Source organism: Capra hircus, chromosome 1, assembly GCF_001704415.2.
Source record: "Capra hircus breed San Clemente chromosome 1, ASM170441v1, whole genome shotgun sequence".
Taxonomy (NCBI): Eukaryota; Metazoa; Chordata; class Mammalia; order Artiodactyla; family Bovidae; genus Capra; species Capra hircus.
This window is the reverse complement of record NC_030808.1, coordinates 79,526,986-79,548,726: the sequence shown is the minus strand read 5'-3', so window position 1 is coordinate 79,548,726 and position 21,741 is coordinate 79,526,986.

The following is a 21,741-nucleotide window of genomic DNA, read 5'->3' as shown; positions in this document are numbered from 1 at the left end:
TGCAAAATTCAGATTTAAGCTGAAGAAAGTAGGGAAAACCACTAGACCATTCAGGTATGACCTAAATCAAATCCCTAATGATTATACAGAGGAAGTGACAAATAGATTCAAGGGATTAGATCTGATAGACAGAGTACCTGAAGAACTATGGATGGAGGTTTGTGACATTGTACAGGAGGCAGTGTTCAAGACCATCCCCAAGAAAAAGAAATGCAAAAAGGCAAAATGGTTGTCTGAGGAGGCCTTATAAATAGCTGTGAAAAGAAGAGACGTTAAAGGCAAAGGAGAAAAGGAAAGATATACCCATTTGAATGCAAGAGTTCCAAAGAATAGCAAGGAGAGATAAGAAAGCCGTCCTCAGTAATGAGTGCAAAGAAATAGAGGAAAACAATAGAATAGGAAAGACTAGAGATCTCTTCAAGAAAATTAGAGATACCAAGGGAACATTTCAAGCAAAGATGGGCTCAATAAAGGACAGATACAGTACAGACCTAACAGAAGCAGAAGATATTAAAAAGAGGTGGCAAGAATACACAGAAGAACTGAACAAAAGAGATCTTCATGACCCAGATGACCATGATGGTGTGATCACTCAGCTAGAGCCAGACATCCTGGAGTGTGAAGTCAAGCGGGCCTTAAGAAACATCACTATAAACAAAGCTAATGGAGGTGATGCAATTCCAGTTGAGCTATTTCAAATTCTAAAAGATGATGCTGTGAAAGTGCTGCACTCAATATGCCAGCAAATTGGGAAAACTCAGCAGTGGCCACAGGACTGGAAAAGGTCAATTTTCATTCCAATCCCCAAAAAAGGCAATGCCAAAGAATGTTCAAACTAACACACAATTGCACTCATCTCACATGCTAGCCAAGTAATCCTCAAAATTCTCCAAACCAGGCTTTAACAGTATGTGAGCCGTGAACTTTCAGATGTTCAAGCTGGTTTGAGAAAAGGCAGAGGAACCAGAGATCAAATTGCCAACATCTGCTGGATCATGGAAAAAGGAAGAGAGTTCCAGAAAAACATCTATTTCTGCTTTATTGAATATGCCAAAGCCTTTGACTGTGTGGATCACAATAAACTGTGGCAAATTCTGAAAGAGATGGGAATACCAGACCACCTGACCTGCCTCTTGAGAAACCTATATGCAGGTCAGGAAGCAACAGTTAGAACTGGACATGGAACAACAAACTGCTTCCAAATAGGGAAGGGAGTATATCAAGGCTGTATATGGTTACCCTGCTTATTTAATTTATATGCAGAGTACATTATGTGAAATGCCGGGCTGGAGGAAGCACAAGCTCAAATCAAGTTTGCTGAGAGAAATATCAATAACCTCAGATGGGCAGATGACACCACGCTTATGGCAGAAAGGGAAGAACTAAAGAACCTCTTGATGAAGGTGAAAGAGCACAGAGAAAAAGTTGGCTTAAAACTCAACATTTATAAAACTTAGATTATGGCATCTGGTCCTATCACTTCATGGCAAATAGAGAAACAATGGAAACAGTGACAGACTTTATCCTTTTTGTCTCCAAAACTGCTGCAGATGATGACTGCAGCCATGAAATTAAACGACACTTGCTCCTTGGAAGAAAAGCTATGACCAACCTAGACAGCATATTAAAAAGCAGGGACATTACTTTGCCAACAAAAGTCCATCTAGCCAAAGCTATGTTTTTTTCAGTAGTCATGTATGGATGTGACAGTTGGACTATAAAGAAAGCTGAGCGCTGAAGGACTGATGCTTTTGAACTGTGGTGTTGGAGAAGACTCTTGAGAGTCCCTTGGACTGCAAGGAAATCCAACCAGTTGATTCTAAAGGAAATCAGTCCTGAATATTCATTGGAAGGACTGATGCTGAAGCTGAAGCTCAATACTTTGGTCACCTCATGCAAAGAACTGACTCATTGAAAGACCTGATGCTGGGAAAGATTGAAGGCAGGAGGAGAAGGGGACAACAGAGGATTAAATGGTTGGATGGCACCACCGACTCAATGGACATGAGTTTGAGCAAGCTCCTCGAGGTGCTGATGGACAGGGAGACCTGGCGTGCTGCAGTCTCTGTGTCGCAGAGTTGGACATGACTGAGCAACTGAAGTGAACTGAATGGCACACTTGTTATTTCTTATCTTTTAGATAATAGCCACTCTGACCCATGTGAGATGATCTCATTGTGGTTCACCCTGATGATTAATGATGTTGAATGTCTTTCCACTGAGTTTCTTTGCAGACATCTTGAGGCTTGGGGCTTCCTACGATGCATAGGTGACAGACATTTACTTTAAATCCCTGCATAGTAGGGACACATGGAGGCTTTTTTGTTAAAACGCAGAATCCCAACAGACTCTCTATAGTCTCCTTGGGTTAGTGCTGTAGGCTGAATAATGGTTGCCAAATTTTAGGTCCTAATCCCTGGAAATTGTGATTGTTACCTTACATAGCAAGAAAGACTTTGCTGATGTGTTTAAATTAAGGAGTTTGAGATTGGAAGATTATTCCATATTATCCATCTGGACCCTAAATGTAATCACAAGTGTCCTTACAAAAGGCAGACAGAGAAACTTGACTATAGAGGAAAGAAATCAATGTGATAATGGCAGAACATACTGGGGTGATGGTCTTTGAAAACAGAGGAAGGGGTTGTGAACCAAGGGATTCAAGAAGTACAGAACTACAAAGTAGAAAAGGCAAGAGAAGGAATTGTTCTCTAGAGGCTCTGGAGGAAACAGTCCTGCCAACACCTTGATTTTAGACTGCTGGTCCCCAGAAATGTGAGAGGATAAATGGGTGTGATTTTCCCACTAAGTGTAGTAATTTTTCAAAAGAGTTCAGTTCAGTTCAGTTGCTCAGTCACGTCCAATTCTTTGCAACCCCATGAATCGCAGCATGCCAGGCCTCCCTGTCCATCACCAACTCCCGGAGTTCACTCAAACTCATGTCTATCAAGTCGGTGATGCCATCCAACCATCTCATCCTCTTTCATCCCCTTCTTCTCCTGCCCCCAATCTCTCCCAGCAACAGGGTCTTTTCCAATGAGTCAACTCTTCGCATGAGGTGGCCAAAGTATTGGAGTTTCAGCTTTAGCATCAGTCCTTCCAATGAAAACCCAGGACTGATCTCCTTTGGGATGGACTGGTTTGACCTCCTCGCAGTCCAAGGGACTCTCAAGAGTCTTCTCCAGCACCACAGTTCAAAAGTATCAATCCTTCGGCACTCAAGCCTCCTTCACAGTCCAACTCTCACATCCATACATGACCACTGGAAAAACCATAGCCTTGACTAAACGGACTTTGGTGGCAAAGTAATGTCTCTGCTTTTGAATATGGTATCTAGGATGGTCATAACTTTCCTTCCAAGGAGTAAGCGTCTTTTAATTTCACGGCTGCAGTCACCATCTGTAGTGATTTGGGAGTCCAAAAAATAAAGTCTGACACTGTTTCCACTGTTTCCCCATCTATTTGCCATGAAGTGATGGGACCAGATGCCATGATCTTAGTTTTCTGAATGTTGAGCTCTAAGCCAACTTCTTCATGCTCTTCTTTCACTTTCAACAAGAGGCTTTTTAGTTCTTCACTTTCTGCCATAAGGGTGGTGTCATCTGCATATCTGAGGTTATTGATATTCCTCCCAGCAATCTTGATTCCAGCTTGTGCTTCTTCCAGCCCAGCGTGGAGTAACAAGAAACAAATAAAGCTGGTAAGCAGAGTTTTTCTAGTCCTCTGGCTTTGATTTCAGTAATTCAAGTCTCTGCAGGAAAAACTGACTGGGTTTTCATGAAAGCTGGTTGGTAATGAGGATGCTGTCGTTTCCACCAAGTCAGGCTGGGAAGACATCAAATGACAAGACTCCACAGCTCCTGTGATTGCAAATCAGTCTCGAGACAAGGGGGAAAAAAAGACAAGAGTCCAAGATTCTGAGCTTTTTATTGTACTAGCCAAATCAAAGGCTCTGGGTGCTCTATCATGGTTGTCAGAGTAGTAGGGATGGAAGGTGGTGGTTGTATTCCACATGTTTTGTAAATCACCACGTGGCGAGAAAAGGTGCCACATGTTGGGTAAATTAAATTATACGCCTCGATTTTCTCATCTATAAATGGAATGAATAATAATGCTTCTGTCACAAAATTATGGTGAGGCTCCAATTTATAGATGCTGAATGTCAAACACTTGGAGGTATATGTATATGTGAATATATATACATATATACATATATATATATATATATATATGCCTATATGCCTTAGCTTTGTAGACAGACCCAGTGTCTCTGGAGAGACTTGTCCCAGGATTCTTGTCCAAGAATTATGAGAAGAGAATTGAGTGACTCAAAAATATTTATAAGAAGAGTGAAGACTTACAAGGAAATACAAGTTTTTCCATCACAAAGATTTGGAAAACAAGATTCTGTTAATTTTGGAAGCAGAAGGGGCTAGCTTAAAATAGAAAATGCTAGTGTGATTGCTATGCTGTTCATTCAACAAACATGTGTCTGCAGGGTAGTATCCTATACAAGGCTAGATGCCAAGGGCTGTGAGGAAGACAGACATCAACAGCAGCCACACCCTTGCCATTTATATCACACCCGGGCGAACTCTTGTAACAGTTCACAACAGTGCAATGAGTCTCACAGGCATCCTCTGAGGTGGAGAGTCAGGAAACTACTTATTAGCATTTTACAGATGAAGAAACTGACCCTAAGGTTTAACAGGGTCAGAGCTGGCTCTCAACCCAGTCTCCTAATTCACTTCAGTTGACTCAGTGTCACAGACAAGATGAGATCTCTGATCTCAGAGTACTTATAACTTAGTAAGGAAGACAAGACAGAGCAAAAAACAGCAGGGGCGAGGGGAGTACTATGGGGTAAAATGTGACCACCGCAAGATATAAAAGGAGAAGAATAAGGGCTTTGGGGAGCTAGGAAGGCTGTGATATGGATCAGGGTGGCAGTGCCTGGTAAGGCAAAACCAGAGGCTCAATGGAGGGGCATTAAGTCACACACACTTCAAAACTCTTCACTGTGAAAAATAAAAACCAATAAGCCAACACCAACACAAATGGTTTCAGGTTCTGTCAGCATATTGCACTGTATCCTCCCTTCCACAATTATGATGTGCACATTATATACGGGGAACTGATCACACTGAAAAGAAAACGACAGAGCCATGGAATCAGCCTGATTTGGAGGAAGGAGAGGCACACTGCTCACCAGGAGACCTGCAGTCCTGCCCTGACACCAGCAGTGACCTCGAGTCACGTGTTTCCCCTTCAGGTTTCGTTTCTTCTCGCACGCGGTAGGACTGTAAGATTCCCCGGCGGCTCTAACATTTTCTAAATTTGAGTAAGGAGAATGTTTATCTCTGCTGTTGTCTTCTCTTTCATTATTCATCCTTGTTTTCGTGTCTCAAATGATTGTATTTGCCTTCTCTCTGTTTCTCATTTCTTTCTCTTCCTTTCTCTGGGACGGTTGCGCCCCTCCCCCTCCCCGCCCTCCCCCATGGTTATGCTCCTTCTCACGTTCAGCGTCTGCATCTTTTCTTCCTCATTACCTAAGCGCATGTAAATTGGCCATGTGCTGATGCGGAAGCAATTTTTTTAAAATTGGTTAAAATGCACCAACGTCAAATATGACGAATTCTTCCACTTTTGGACCCCTCATGATTTTAATCATCGCAGATCAGTCATTTAGGAAATGACAGCATGAGAACCAAATTCCCTTAGCATCAAATCTTTCATTTTGTCTTTTGATGGTGTGTGTGTGGTGTTTGCCTAAATTGTTAGTGGGTTTGTGCATCATTTAACTCATCAAAGAGCACTGAACACCTGCTGTGTACCAGTACTGGCTGGGTAGGTGGAGATGGGAAAGATTTAAAAAAAAAAAAAAAAGGAACACTCTCTAGTGTCTAGCTGGAATGGAACTTGGGTGCTTGGTGGATAAAAGCATGAAAAATGGTTAGAAGTAAAGAAGTAACTTTAGATGCAAAATAATGGTATTTTGGTCCCAGACCCAGGAATGCTTGACTCTTGTCTTAGGAAAGAATTTTTGGGTTTTTTAACTGAAAACAGTAAACAGCAGCAGCAGAGAAAATTGCCACCTTGTCACTGAGATCCTGGCCTGATAATTCCTTACAAAGGATGTCTATTAAAAGCTGACTTAAAAAACACAAGTTAAGCCTATTAACTGCCTTTCTAAGCACCAAATCTCTATCTTGGGAATTCATATGTTCAGGGATATCTATGTGAAAAAAAGAAAGAGAATTGGTCCCAGAGGGACCTTAAACTTGCTTACTTATTCAGATGTGAATGGAAGTCAAAGGCCAACAAAAATGATCAGTCTGGCCTGGGGCCAGGCTTTACCTGGGTTTCAGGCAAAAAAAAGCAGGAGAGAACACATCACAACATGCTGCTGTATAAGGCAGAGTAAGCCAGGCCACAAGTAAACTGGGATTATTGAATGTCCTGGCTCTGGACAATTAGTAAATTCTTCTACCTTGGAAATGGGGGCAACTAGAGGGGTATGCTCCCTGCTACCCCACTCCTCATCAGTGCAGGAAGAGGTACAGACCTGAAGTATTGGGTTGGTCAAAAAGTTCATTTAGGGTTTCCCATAAGATGTTATGGAAAAAACCAAAGGAGCTTTTTGGCCAACTCAAATATATAACTTGAATGAGTTAATGGGAAGAACAAAAGCATTCCCTCCTCCATCAGGGTGCTGGATGAAAGAACAGGGTGCTCTTATTAGCATCATCTTTGGGTATTTCAGTATGCAGCAGTGAGCTTCCTTCAGCTGGAAAAGAATCTGCCTGCAATGTGGGAGACCCAGGTTCAATCCGTGGGTCAAGAAGATCCCCTGGAGCAGGGAATGGCTACCCACTCCAGTATTCTTGCCTGGAGAATCCCATGGACAGGGGAGCTTAGCAGGCTTCATGGGGTCGTAAGAGTCAGACACGACTTAGTGACTAAACCACCACCGCCACCAAGTACAGCAGCGTTCAACTTTGGCAGCATAGTCTAGTCACCTGGACAGCATTCAACCACCCAGATGCTAAGGCCACAGCCCAGGCCAATTAAGTGAGGATCTCTGGGCTGCCTTAGGCATGAAGATTTGGGAAGCTTACCAGGCGATTTCAGTGTATATCAAAGTTGAGAATCACTGCTGTAGATCCGTTTTTCCATCTTCCCTTCAAATCTTCTCCCTCACCTAGTCTCCACTCCATGCCTGATATCTGGGTGTTTCCTCTCTTTCAGCTTTTGCCTGTGTTACTGAACAAGTTCCTTCATTTAATTGTCATATTTCCTGATCCACAGATGCCTCTTACTGGGCTCCCTTTGGCATTGATATCCTACTCACAGCTTCTATTCACACTCACAAGATACAACACTGGAGCTCTAGGAGAGTTCTACTCTATCTTCAGAGCAGGGATAAGATAGGAACATGCAACTGTCTTTCAAACACTTCACGATTTCCTCCCAGTTGAATATTTACCCCACTCTTGCCTACTCATCCTACTAGAACTCAGGCCAACATCTTCTTTGTGAAGACATCTCTATCTATCCTATGGCCCTGGTACAAAGACCCCTATTCTTGACTTCACTAATGACATCTATATTATGTGTTAGGACACCATATCTTATTACAAAAGGGGAAAGTGTTGTGGTAACAATAACCACTGGACCTTCTTATGAGAAAGAAACTGTACTTGTTTGGAAAATTATGAGCATTTGGGATAGAAATTTATACCAAGAGAAATGTAAAACAGATCAGAACTACTTTGCTCAAAATCCAGGATGGATTTTTTATTACTCCAAGAGAAATATAAGAGATCAGCCACTCTGTAATGTGACCCATCTGAGATTTCTTAAATATCCTAACTAAGCCCTATGCTAGCATATTCAAAAGCAGAGACATTACTTTGCTGACTAAGGTCCGTCTAGTCAAGGCTATGGTTTTTCCAGTGGTCATGTATGGATGTGAGAGTTGGGCTGTGAAGAAGGCTGAGCGCCGAAGAATTGATGCTTTTGAACTGTGGTGTTGAAGAAGACTCTTGAGAGTCCCTTGGACTACAAGGAGATCCAACCAGTCCATTCTGAAGGAGATCAACCCTGGGATTTCTTTGGAAGGAATGATGCTAAAGCTGAAACTCCAATACTTTGGCCACCTCATGCAAAGAGTGGACTCATTGGAAAAAACTCTGATGCTGGGAGCGATTGGGGGCAGGAGGAGAAGGGGACGACAGAGGATGAGATGGCTGGATGGCATCACTGACTCGATGGATGTGAGTCTGAGTGAACTCTGGGAGTTGGTGATGGACAGGGAGGCCTGGCGTGCTGCAATTCATGGGGTTGCAAAGAGTCGGACACGACTGAGCGACTGAACTGAACTGAACTGAAGCCCTATGCTACAGTGTGCTTAGTTGTTCAGTCATGTCCTACTCTTTGCAACCCCATGGATTATAGCCCAGCAGGCTCCTCTGTCCATGGGGATTCTCCAGGCAAAAATACCAGAGTGGGTTTTCATGCCCTGCTCCAGGGGATTTTCCCAACCCAGGGATTGAACCCAGGTCTCCCACATTGCAGGCAGATTCTTTACCAACTGAGCTACCAGGAAAGCCCCAAATAAGCTCTATGAGCTTTTACCAAATATTTGATAAAAGTAGATTTCTTGAAATACTGCTAAAGGGTCTGAGTCCAGAGTATTGCAGGGAAACACAGGTTATGTGAATACTGGCTTAGAGACAAGCAGTAAGCAGAGAGCTCTAATGGAAATCTTAAGGAGTGATTTGGAATATTATAGGAGGTGAGATTTGGATTAAGGCCAAGTTTAACCAACCCTCTGAGGAGCACCATGGTCTCAAAAGTATCTGGATTACATTTGAGCATTCTGTATGTCTGATGAACTGTGAGCTTTCTAATGGCAGGACCTAGCTCCACTATCAGAGAAGGCAATGGCACCCCACTCCAGTACTCTTGCCTGGAAAATCCCATGGATGGAGAAGCCTGGAAGTCTGCAGTCCATGGGGTCGCTGAGGGTCAGACACGACTGAGTGACTTCACTTTCACTCTTCACTTTCAAGCACTGGAGAAGAAAATGGCAACCCAGTCCAGTGTTCTTGCCTGGAGAATCCCAGGGACAGGGCAGGCTGGTGGGCTGCTGTCTATGGGGTTGCACAGAGTCAGACACGACTGAAGTGACTTAACAGCAGCAGCTCCACTGTATCCAAGTTCTAATGCCTAGCCCAATTCTTGGCACATGAGATACTCTTAATAAGTGTTTGTAAAATGAACAATACAGGAAGCATATAATACAGGATTTATCCTAAGGTCAAAGTAAACATCAGTCTTCTGTCTGTGGCTATTTTGTGGCTCACTAAATTCACTTTCATTAACTACTTAGATGCTATTGAACTTCTTTCTCCAAACTCTGTTACTCAAAATTTGATTAATTTGAGCTCAGAATGACATTTCAGAATCCCCTATTCCCAAACACATAGCTCATCAGAAATGCCTCCCACTATTTACAGATTCGCTTCATTGAAATATGATGATGCCAGGCAGACAGCAATGTGTGTTCAGTGGAATTCAATTTTCCTGATCACTGGCTCCATCGATCAGTCTGTTTGCAAAGGGCTGATGCAAGCATCAGTACACCTCGTGTAGACGATGGGTGAGTTGCCCCTATTATTTCTGCATGTGAAAAGGGTTGTAGACTCTAATGATGGGATTCTGGAAGATCACTTTATTGTTGTTGTTTTAAGCTTTATTGAGTTTCTATCATGAGCCAGGAGTTTTTACTATGTGTTCATATTTAATCTTTATGCTTGACATTTTTGTGACTGAAAAATCTGAGATAGAGGGCTTGGGGAAAATTGTTTATGGTTACAAAGCTGGCAATGTGTAGAGCTGGGATTCAAATGTAGTTCTTTTGATTCCCAAAGTGAGTTACCATCCAGTATGCTGCTTCTCTTCTTGGGAGTTATCTTAGGACCAAAGCAAGTGAGCAGAGGGAGTGATTGAAAAAGGAATCTGAGACAAGTTGAGCAGAAAGAATAGTAATTGTGGTTTATTGCTCACCATACTCACTGCCTCTCAACCCTTCTTGAGACCCCCATTGTGCCTACAAAGACATTTGTCACCGTAGCTGGAAGGCCACACTTGGCCACTGGGCAGTTCCTCCTCATGTGATGTAACCTCCCAGTGGGTACCCACTTGGCATCTATACTTTGTACAGCACCCAGACCCAGAGGAGCAAACAAAGGGCTAGAAAGAAGGTGCACTGATGGCAGTGGCAGAAGTCCCGGGAAGGAATCTTTGTGGATCCCATGGGAAAGCAGCTTTCTCTTTGGGTTTACCAGAGGGCATGACCTAGGCATCTGTTCAGAGGGCAAAACACAAGGAAGGAACCTCCCAGAATCCTAGAATACCTGGTAGCGTGCTAACCCAAATCCTACTCAGGCTAAAATCTGCATAGTATCCTTCTTTTTCTACTTTAGGCAGAGTCAGAAAAATACCTCTGTGGGACCTGCCGCAACTCCATCAAACTCTGGGACAGTGAGTACTTTATCTTTTCAACTTCACGAAACTTTCCTTGTTGTTCATAATTGTGTCAACAGATATCTGTTAACCTGTAACTACTTTCAAGTCATGAAATGCATGGAAAATCTCAAAGGGAGCTTCCTTTTTTGACCCATAGGCAAAGTCTGAGAAAAGTAGAAGCATGCTTCTCTTTTCAGATAATAACTCTAGGTCGTAAGACCAAAGGTGATCAATAACTGACCTCAGTTTCTCTGAAAACTGAACTGTGCACCATGAACATTCCCTCTCCAAGTAGGATAGTTTTCCAAAGCCATCACTTTCTGAATATTTTCATAGACCCTTTGATTTGTCTGCAGGGCCTGGTTAACAAAGAAAAGGGTTACTCATAAGACATCAGCAAACCTGAAGTCAGTTGGGTTGATACTATTATTTCCATTTCACAGATGAAGAAATTGAGGCTCAGAAAGTATACCTGAATTATTAAAGTTCACACAGCTAAATAATGGTGTCACTGGGATGACACCTGTGTACCTTATTGCTCAGTTTGATATCATGCTGTACATTAATGCTTGACTCCTGCCAGCTTCTTATGATCACAGTTGCATTTTATCATTCAACACTGCATCCTTAAAATTTGAATCCTGTTCATTTATCCTTGAGAAAGAAACCAGGTTAGGTACAAACTGCTGTTTTAAAATATAATCTGATTCTACTCTGAAAAGAGAAACTTGAGGAAGCCCTTCTGGTCAGCAGTAAAAGGTCATGGTAGGTTCAATGTCTGAAAATCCAATACGGATTTCAACATTCAGGTTAATAAGCAAAGAATCTTAGATAATCTTTCTAATCTTCTTCAGAGCTAGCTCCTGTTTCCAACTTGACTGGTAAAGTTCAGTTATACTGCCGGTCAAAATAAACACTCTAGGTCAAATAGTTCACTATTTTGCTCTTGCTCAGGTTAAATATTTTATCCCTTTTGGACAGCAAAATGTGTGTGTGTGTGCCTGTATACTATTTCCAAGCCCTAGGAAATATAAGGTAAATTTTAAAGCAAATAATATACAAGTTGTCTGAAATTGGTTAATCATCTTAACTGATATCTTGTGTCCCAATTGCTAAAAAAAATAAGAAAGAAAGAAAGAAAGGAGAATGGGGAAGAGAAATATTTGAAAAGACATAAACGGGTAGAGCGTCATACCAACACTGACACATACGCAACGTAAATAATCTCTCGAGCGCATAAACTGCACTACAGCTTACAAAGCGCTTCCACCCACAAAACGTCTCTACTATAACTCTCAATACTACCCCACGTATGAAGTAGACAGAATCAGTATAAATAGCATCATTTTAAAAATCAGATAACAGATTTAGATCTAGAGTCTTGTTTAGGAGCCTTGAGTCCAGAATTTCTTCTACACCGTCATTTCCACATCGATTAGCCTTCACTTACATAGTGTTTACCAGCAGAAGAAACCATTAAAAGTGCTTTATGTTGACTCACTTAATGTCTAAAATGCCTAGATATACATACTCTGACTCAAAATGCAATTGAAATTTTTATGTAAACCAACCAAAATATAATTCACAGTGGGAATGGGTGGGCATTCATTACCAAGAAATATTAATGTTGGCTATGTGAATGGCACACGTTTAAATGGTTTGTGCTGCACTTGCTCAACACTAAACACTCTTCAAAATGCTTTCCCCCTTATAGTGTCTTTTGATCCTCACCAGATCCGCATTTGACACAGCAGGGAAGCTGAGGCTCTGTCTCCCAGAACTCAGTCACATTAGCCATATTTTGACAAGAAGCTGCACTGTTAGTGCTGGTGGGTGGTAGATGTCAGGAGGGAATTGAGAAGGGAAAAAGTAAGGAGTGGGGAGTGGGGTGGGGGAAAAACCCAAGGGGTAGAGAATGGCTCAGAGGACAGAGTCCTCAAAGCAAGGTGAAGTCTCGCTTTGAGGGGTCCAGGGTCAAGATGAGGCTTTCTCTTGCTTTGTGCTTCAGCCTTCACTGCGTCCAGCCTTCTCACTTTCCAGATTTATTCTCTTTCATCCTGAACCTTTAATGTGCTCAAGAGGCTGTGCACAGATATTCTCTCCACAGGCGTCTTGTAACTCTTATCTGCAGCCACACTCTAGGGCCTGATAAGGAGAGAGCGCAGGTAGGGTGGGAGCTGGGAGACCAGCGGCCATTGTCTCCAGTGGCAGCCTGATGTGTGTGTGTGTGTGTGTTGTTGTTGTGGTGGTGGTGGCGGGGGTGGGGGGCAGGGGGATAATTCACAGGATGTAGAGCTTCAAACGTGTAGGTGAAAGATGCAAGTGTCCTCTTGATCATGGCTTGCAACATCCATGCCTGAATGCCAAGGCCATCTCACTCAATGCTGCACCCTATAGTCAAGGTGAGGTCACAGATTGTGGGCCACGACTTGAAGGTTCTAACCACCTCTTGGCAAGATTGCCCAGCCTTGTCATTTAATTTTTAATTTCAACAATCATTTATCAAATACTGAAAATGAGCACCATACCAAGATCTGGGAACAGAAGTAGACTTTCATTTATTATGACTTATTTTATATTTTCTTTAAACTGTTATAAATGTATATAATATTCACTAAATACTAAAGTGAAAGTGAAAGTGAAGTCGCTCAGTCATATCCGACTCTTTGTGACCCCATGGATTGTAGCCTATCAGGCTCCTAAACACTGTTCTAACTGCATTTTTCTAATTTAATCATCACTCCCCATTTCACAGGTAAGAATGTTGAGACAGAAAAGTTAAGAAGCTTGCTTGAGGTCATATTGCTAGTGACTGTGAAACAGAGTACATCATGAGAAACGCTGGGCTGGAAGAAGCATAAGCTAGAATCAGGATTGCTGGGAGAAATATCAGTAACCTCAGATAAGCAGATGACACCACTTTTATGGTAGAAAGCGAAGAGGAACTAAAAAGCCTCTTGATGAAAGTGAAACGGGAGAGTGAAAAAGTTGGCTTAAAGCTCAACATTCAGAAAACTATGATCATGGCATCTGATCCCATCACTTCATGGGAAATAGATGGGGAAACAGTGGAAACAGTGTCAGACTTTTTGGGGGCTCCAAAATCACTGCAGATGGTGATTGCAGCCATGAAATTAAAAGATGCTTACTCCTTGGAAGGAAAGTTATGACCAACCTAGATAGCATATTCAAAAGCAGAGACATTGCCAACAAAGTTCCGGCTAGTCAAGGCTATGGTTTTTCCAGTGGTCATGTATGGATGTGAGAGTTGGACTGTGAAGAAAGCTGAGCACTGAAGAATTGGTGCTTTTGAACTGTGGTGTTGGAGAAGACTCTTGAGAGTCCCTTGGACTGCAAGGATATCCAATCAGTCCATTCTAAAGATCAGTCCTGGGTGTTCTTTGGAAGGAATGATGCTAAAGCTGAAACTCCAGTACTTTGGCCACCTGATGCATAGAGATGACTCATTGGAAAAGACTCTGATGCTGGGAGGGATTGGGGGCAGGAGGAGAAGGGGACGACAGAGGATGAGATGGCTGGATGGCATCACCGACTCAATGGACAAGAGTTTGGGTGAACTCCGGGAGTTGGTGATGGACAGGGAGGCCTGGTGTGCTGCAAATCATGGAGTCGCAAAGAGTCGGACACGACTGAGCGACTGAACTGAACTGAACTGAACTGTGAGAGCTGAAAATTGAATCCATGCTGCAAAAGTTTAGACTAAATGATGAAAGACTTTATTTTGGGGCGGCTTCAAAATCACTGCAGATGATGACTGCAGCCATGAAATTAAAAGACGCTTGCTTCTTGGAAAAGCTATGACCAACCTAGATAGCATATTAAAAAGCAGAAGCATTACTTTGCCAACAAAGTTCTGTTTATTCAAAGCTATGGTTTTTCCAGTAGTCATGTATGGGTGTGAGAGTTGGACTATAAAGAAATCTGAGCTCTGAAGAATTGATGCTTTTGAACTTCGGTGTTGGAGAAGACTCTTGAGAATCCCTTGGACTGCAAGGAGTCCAGTCCATCCTAAAGGAAATCAGTTCTGAATATTCATTGGAAGGATTGATGTTGAAGCTGAAGCTCCAATACTTTGGCCATCTAATGCAAAGAAGTGACTCATTGGAAAAGACCCTGATGCTGGGAAAGATTGAAGGCAGGAGTAGAAGTGGGTTACAGAGGATGAGATGTTTGAATGGCATCACCGACTCAATCGACATGAGTTTGAGTAAAGTCTGGGAGTTGGTGATAGACAGGGAGCCCTGGCGTGCTGCAGTCCATGGGATCACAAAGAGTTGGACACAATAAGTGACTGAACTGAACTGAAATGTTTGTAACCACTGTCTTTCAAAGTCTCTGCCCTAAATAAGTTGTCCAGAGTGCCAGACAATGTTTAGACATGACAGAGTAAAATGATTGTTGTATTGGAGATATGTGCAAAGTGCTATGGAAATCTAAACAAGCTGCACTGCCCCGCACTTCTCCAGTCCCGGCAGCTGTATCTCTGGTCTCCTTGCGCCCTATTCTCACTAGGCCTCCTACTGACCTAGCTCCGTATCTGACAAAGAGACCAGCTCTATCACTGTCAGGGGTGGGGGCAGGGGCTTTCAGCTTCCTGTGTTAGGAGAGCAGGCACTGGCGTGAAGACAGTCTTTTCTCTGGTCCTGTTTAGGTGCTTGCTCTCTAAATGGGCGCCTTCAGCCTTAATCTTCTGACCAATAAATTCCACTTCTGCCTTGGCCCCTGCAGGGGCTCTTCGGAAAGTGCGCTTGTTTCTCATTTCTGGTGGAAGGGGATCTGGCTGTAACATTTCAGTTCTCATCCAAGATCAAGGTTCAGTGCACTCTTCCGGTTACTCTTCCCCTCTCATGGCTTTGAGTATGTCCTCCAAAGCTTGGACATAGAGGATGACCTTTTCTACAGAAGAGGGCCTCTTCTCATTGAATGGTCACTGGGTATTTTTCCCACGAGCACTTCTAAACAAGCTCCTGAGGTCTGGCATGCCTTTAAGACTGAAGCTCTGCCTTCTCTCTCCAGGCTTCTCTCCATTTCTACAGCTGAGGTCCTGAGCCTTCTGACTGATGTCACCACCATTGCTTGCCTGTCCCAGACACCCCCCCTTACCACTCCCCTTAGCCAATCACAAGCCAGGGCCAGCATCTCCCTCCACACCCACACATCCTCTGCTCCATTTATCACAGCCCTCCCCTGTCTTCTGCAGCTCGTTCTGCAAGACTATCCTGATGTCTCCCCCAGAGACCTCTTCAACTACCAGTCAGCAGTCTTCACACTCAGACTGTTTGTTTATATCAGAGTCTAGCCATTGGGCTCACCTTATTATTATTATTTTTTTGATGTTTTTGTCTCAAGAAAATCAGCCATTCCTAAATATGTAAGACACTGGCATTTTTCACTTAGCTTTTTCTTCTAGATCCATGAAACAAGGGCTCTGATTGTATATTATATAATCTAGAGGAATAGGAGATAAAAATTCAGTCCTAATATGCTATAATGAATATATTTGACATTCTTTGACTGTTTAAGATATGCTAGGCATCTACTCAGAGAAGGCAATGGCATCCCACTCCAATACTCTTGCCAGGAAAATCCCATGGACAGAGGAGCCTGGTAGGCTGCAGTTCATGGGGTTGTGAAGAGTCAGACACGACTGAACGACTTCACTTTCACTTTTCACTTTCATGCATTAGAGAAGGAAATGGCAACCCACTCCAGTGTTCTTGCCTGGAGAATCCCAGGGACGGGGGAGCCTGGTGGGCTGCCGTCTATGGGGTCGCACAGAGTCAGACATGACTGAAGCAACTTAGCAGCAGCAGCAGCAGCAGGCATCTACTACCTATGTATATTCACTTTCTCATCTATCCTTAGAAAGGATGAAATTGGTTATTATAACCATTTTACAAATGAGGAAGCTAAGGCATGAAAAATTAAACAATTTGACGGTCACACAGCTAACAAGTGGAGGAGCTAGTTATTAAAGCCAGGTCTATCTGCCTCTAAAGTGAGTTATAACCACCAACATTCTTCTTTCTTCATTTCTTCCTTCTGAGCCTTGTTTTCCTTACTGTAAAATAAGGGGGTGAAATGAATCATAGGGCTTCAAAAGTCTGTTTCAGCTTGAGAAGAATGTGTATCTAGCAGTGCAGATCAGAGTTCATATGACGCTGTCTTGCTTGCCTCCTGCTTCATCTTTTTCCTCTGGAGAGGCAGCAACACTGTCTTCCAGCTCAACGGGTGTCCTTTGAAGGAGGGGGTTGTACAATCTTGGAAGCTTGAAGCAGATTATATTCAGTCCCACAGTGACTTTCTTATAACTGCATCAATTTAGTGTCTTATACCTATTAGGAGCTTAATAATTTTAAGGAAAAAATGGAAAGGTTAGAGTTTGGGAAACTTGTAGCCAAGAGAAACCTGAAGGCATGTCTTCATCTAACTTAAAAACTAGCTCTGATTTGGAGTTAAGCCAGTTTTGAGGCTACTCAGGGATCCAGCCTGTGGAACCTCCCTCACCACCACCCGGCACTCCCTCTCCCCCTACAAAAAATAAAACAACAACAAAAACTTCTTAGAGTAGGAAGGACTTGGGAGGTCATACTACACGATGTCTTCATTTTAGATATGGGTGAATTCAGCATAGGAGAGGATCCAGTTGCCTGGTGACTCGGTCACAGGACGGTACCCTGAAATGTTCTAGCTATTTTTACGGAGAGTTTCTTTGCCATAAACATTTTTGCTGCAAGCATTTTTGCTGCAAACGTTTTCACCAATTAACTAATTGGCCTTCAGACAATTCTGCTGTGGAAGATACAATAACTGATTGACAATTTTTTGCTTGCACTTGGTTTTAACTTGTTGAAAGGAATTAGTGTTTCTTCCAGTTAGTGATGTCACTGATGGCTTTATTGAGCTGATGATGATTTACACCAACAGTTGGTACATATTGGAGACGCACGACATTGGAAAAGAAAGTCTGAGGGCCTCAAAGGTGCAGAGTTGGACCCATATTTCCTCTAGAACTTTGGAATGTCTGTCACTGGACATGTGACAAGATGCCAAGAACAAGCAACAGCATAGAGGCTTTCATAATGCAATACAAAGCTCAGTCACAAACTTGGAAGTTGATATCTCTCTTTCGTTTTTTTTTGTTTTACTTTTCACTTTTTTTTTTTAAATTTTTTGGCCATGCCATGGCTTGTGGGACCTTAGTTCCTGAACTGGTTTGAACCCAGGCCCTTGGTAGTGAAAATGTAGAGTCCTAACCACTGGACCACTGGGGAATTCCTTAATGAAGGAGGAAATTTTAACAAAAAATAAAAACTGCAATGCCAAAACAGAAGACTAATCAACGATCAAAAAGAAAAATATATAAACACTATGAATAAAGGAGTTGGAAGACAAATGCTCAGGTAAAACCACAAAATGTCACTTATTTGTTCAGGATTGCCACGAATCTACACACATTACCAGTTCAGTTCAGTCACTCAGTCCTTTCCGACTCTTTGCGACCCCATGAACCGCAGCAAGCCAGGCCTTCCTGTCCATCACCAACTCCTGGAGTTCACCCAAACTCGTGTCCATTCAGTCAGTGATGCCATCCAACCCCCTCGTCCTCTGCCATCCCCTTCTCCTCCTCAATCTTTCCCAGCATCAGGGTCTTGTCAAATGAGCCAACTCTTCACATCAGGTGGCCACAGTATTGGAGTTTCAGCTTCAACATCAGTCCTTCCAAAGAATATTCAGGACTGATATCCTTTAGGATGGACTTGTTGGATCTCCTTGCAGTCCAAGGGACTCTCAAGAGTCCTCTCCAACACTACAGTTCAAAAGCATCAATTCTTTGGTGCTCAGCTTTCTTTATAGTCCAACTCTCACACCCATACATGATTACTGGAAAAACCATAGGCTTGACTAGATGGACCTTTGTTCCTACTGGAAAAACCATAGCCTTGACTAGACAGACCTTTGGTGGCAAAGTAATGTCTCTGCTTTTTAACATGCTCTCTAGGTTGGTCATAACTTTCCTTCCAAAGAGTAAGTGTATTTTAATTTCATAGCTGCAGTCACCATCTGCAGTGATTTTGGAGCCCAGAAAAATAAAGTCTGACACGGTTTCCCCATCTATTCACCATGAAGTGATGGGACCAGATGCCACGATTTAAATTTTCTGAATGTTGAGCTTTAAGCCAACTTTTTCACTCTCGTCTTTCACTTTCATCAAGAGGCTCTTTAGTTCTTTACTTTCTGGTGTAAGGGTGGTGTCATCTGCATATCTGAGGTTATTGATATTTCTCCCAGCAATCTTGATTCCAGCTGATGCTTCATCCAGCCCAGCATTTCTCATGATGTCCTCTGCATATAAGTTAAATAAGCAGGGTGACAATATACAGCCTTGATGTACTACTCCTTTTCCTATTTGGAACCAGTCTGTTTTTCCATGTCCAGCTCTGGACTCAAATATTTCATATTGTGCAATGAAGTCTTTTTGTTATTCATGTTTTATTATGTCTTTCATGTCCCTCTTTTATTTTTCCTGATTTTATCTTTCATGGCAAAATTGCCTTATGGTAAATCGGTTATGTCATGAAAATGTTTGCAGCAAGATTTGCAGCAAAGATGTCCAACAAAGATACTTTAGGTGAAAATATCCAATCTAGTTATCATCATCTTGTGCTACAGTTAGGAAAATGATGTCAAGAGCTTAATGGTTGATGGTTTTCCTGAATTATTGAATTCTATACAAATGAAGAAAGAAATGAAATCTGAATTGCAACACCACCTGCTCTCTGTGAATACTTGAGCAGTTTTTGCTTTCACACATAGTGGCTACCTCTTCCAGTTAAACGCTCTGCAGGAAACCCTTCATCTCCAAGGCGACACTATAGTTCTTTGCATCACTGCTTATACTGTTGTTATTACCAGTATTTTAAAGAATATATTTAACAGTCTTAAATTCACTGAAGTTGTTCAGTTCCATCCAAGAAAAGGATTGACCAAGATCAAATTAGCATTTACTTAGCTATTTTAAATACAAGTCAAGCTTGTTGAACAATGATGACAGGATGTCTCAGAATGGATCATATACAGAATTTCCCTTCAAATTCAAATTCTCCCATGCTTAAGAGAAAAGTGCAAAAGGGAGATGCAGCCTGACAAAAGCAAGACAGTTCATCTCCATCATAGAAGAGGCATAGCTTTAAAGCAACAAGAATAATTTTTTTTTTGCATGGAAATTCTCAGAGTCAAGTTTCAGAAAATTTCCAAGAGTCAGAATGATCCCCAAAGCAATATTTTAAGTAAGATATTTTGAGACCCCATACCGAGGTCCATGGGGAGAAGCTAACAGGAGAGGGGACAGAGTCAGGAGCAGGACTATGGGATCTTCTCTGACTTGCAAGCTCTGACTCTGATTGTGGTGGTCATCAGTTCAAACTACATCATCCACAATAGTGTGGGAACTCAGCTTAGTGAGCGGATAGAGCAGAAGGGAGATCCAGTCTGACAGGTGGGGCAGGGGGCAGGAGTGCCCAGGCAGTGGTGATGTGGACTCAGGTAAGGGCACCACCATGGTGATATAGTCCAGATGAACCCCTTTTTCTGAGCATGACTCCAGGACTCACTGGGAGTTGGGAAGGAGAATTGGATCCAGTGCCCAAGAAAAGGAGAATGGCCAGACATAGGTAGAGATCCTCAGTTCAGTTCAATTCAGTCGCTCAGTCGTGTCCGACTCTTTGCGACCCCATGAATCGCAGCACGCCAGGCCTCCCTGTCCATCACCAACTCCCGGAGTTCACTCAAACTCACGTCCATCGAGTTGATGATGCCATCCAGCCATCTCATCCTCTGTCGTCCCCTTCTCCTCCTGCCCCCAGTCCCTCCCAGCATCAGAGTCTTTTCCAGTGAGTCAACTCTTTGCATCAGTTGGCCAAAGTACTGGAGTTTCAGCTTTAGCATCATTCCTTCCAAAGAACACCCAGGACTGATCTCCTTTAGAATGGACTGATTGGATATCCTTGCAGTCCAAGGGACTCTCAAGAGTCTTCTCCAACACCACAGTTCAAAAGCATCAATTCTTCAGTGCTCAGCTTTCTTCACAGTCCAACTCTCACATCCATACATGACTACTGGAAAAACCATAGCCTTCACTTGCCAGACCTTTGTTGGCAAAGTAATGTCTCTGCTTTTGAATAAGCTATCTAGGTTGGTCATAACTGTCCTTCCAAGGAGTAAGTGTCTTTTAATTTCGTGGCTATAATCACTATCTGCAGTGATTTTGGAGCCCCAAAAAATAAAGTCTGACACTGTTTCCAATGTTTCCCCATCTATTTCCCATGAAGTGATGGGATCAGATGCCATGATCTTTGTTTTCTGAATGTTGAGCTTTAAGCCAAGTTTTTCACTCTCCTCTTTCACTTTCATCAAGAGGCTTTTTAGATCCTCTTCACTTTCTGCCATAAGGATGGTGCCATCTGCATATCTGAGGTTATTGATATTTCTCCTGGCAATCTTGATTCCAGCTTGTGCTTCTTCCAGCCCAGCGTTTCTCATGATGTACTCTGCATATAAGTTAAATAAGTAGGGTGACAATATGCAGCCTTGATGTACTCCTTTTCCTATTTGGAACCAGTCTGTTGTTCCATGTCCAGTTCTAACGGTTGCTTCCTGACCTGTATATAGGTTTCTCAAGAGGCAGGTCAGGTGGTCTGGTATTCCCATCTCTCTCAGAATTTTCCACAGTTTATTGTGATCCACACAGTCAAAGGCTTTGGTGTGATCACTCACCTAGAGCCAGACATCCTGGAATGTGAAGTCAGGTGGGCCTTAGAAAGCATCACTACGAACAAAGCTAGTGGAGGTGATGGAATTCCAGTTGAGCTATTTCAAATCCTGAAAGATGATGCTGTGAAAGTGCTGTACTCAATATGCCAGCAAATTTGGAAAACTCAGCAGTGGCCACAGGATGGGAAAAGGTCCGTTTTCATTCCAATCCCAAAGAAAGGCAATGCCAAAGAAGGCTCAAACTACCGCACAATTGCACTCATCTCACATGCTAGTAAAGTAATGCTTAAAATTCTCTAAGCCAGGCTTCAGCAGTACATGAACCATGAACTTCCAGACGTTCAAGCTGGTTTGAGAAAAGGCAGAGGAACCAGAGATCAAATTGCCAACATCCACTGGATCATGGAAAAAGCA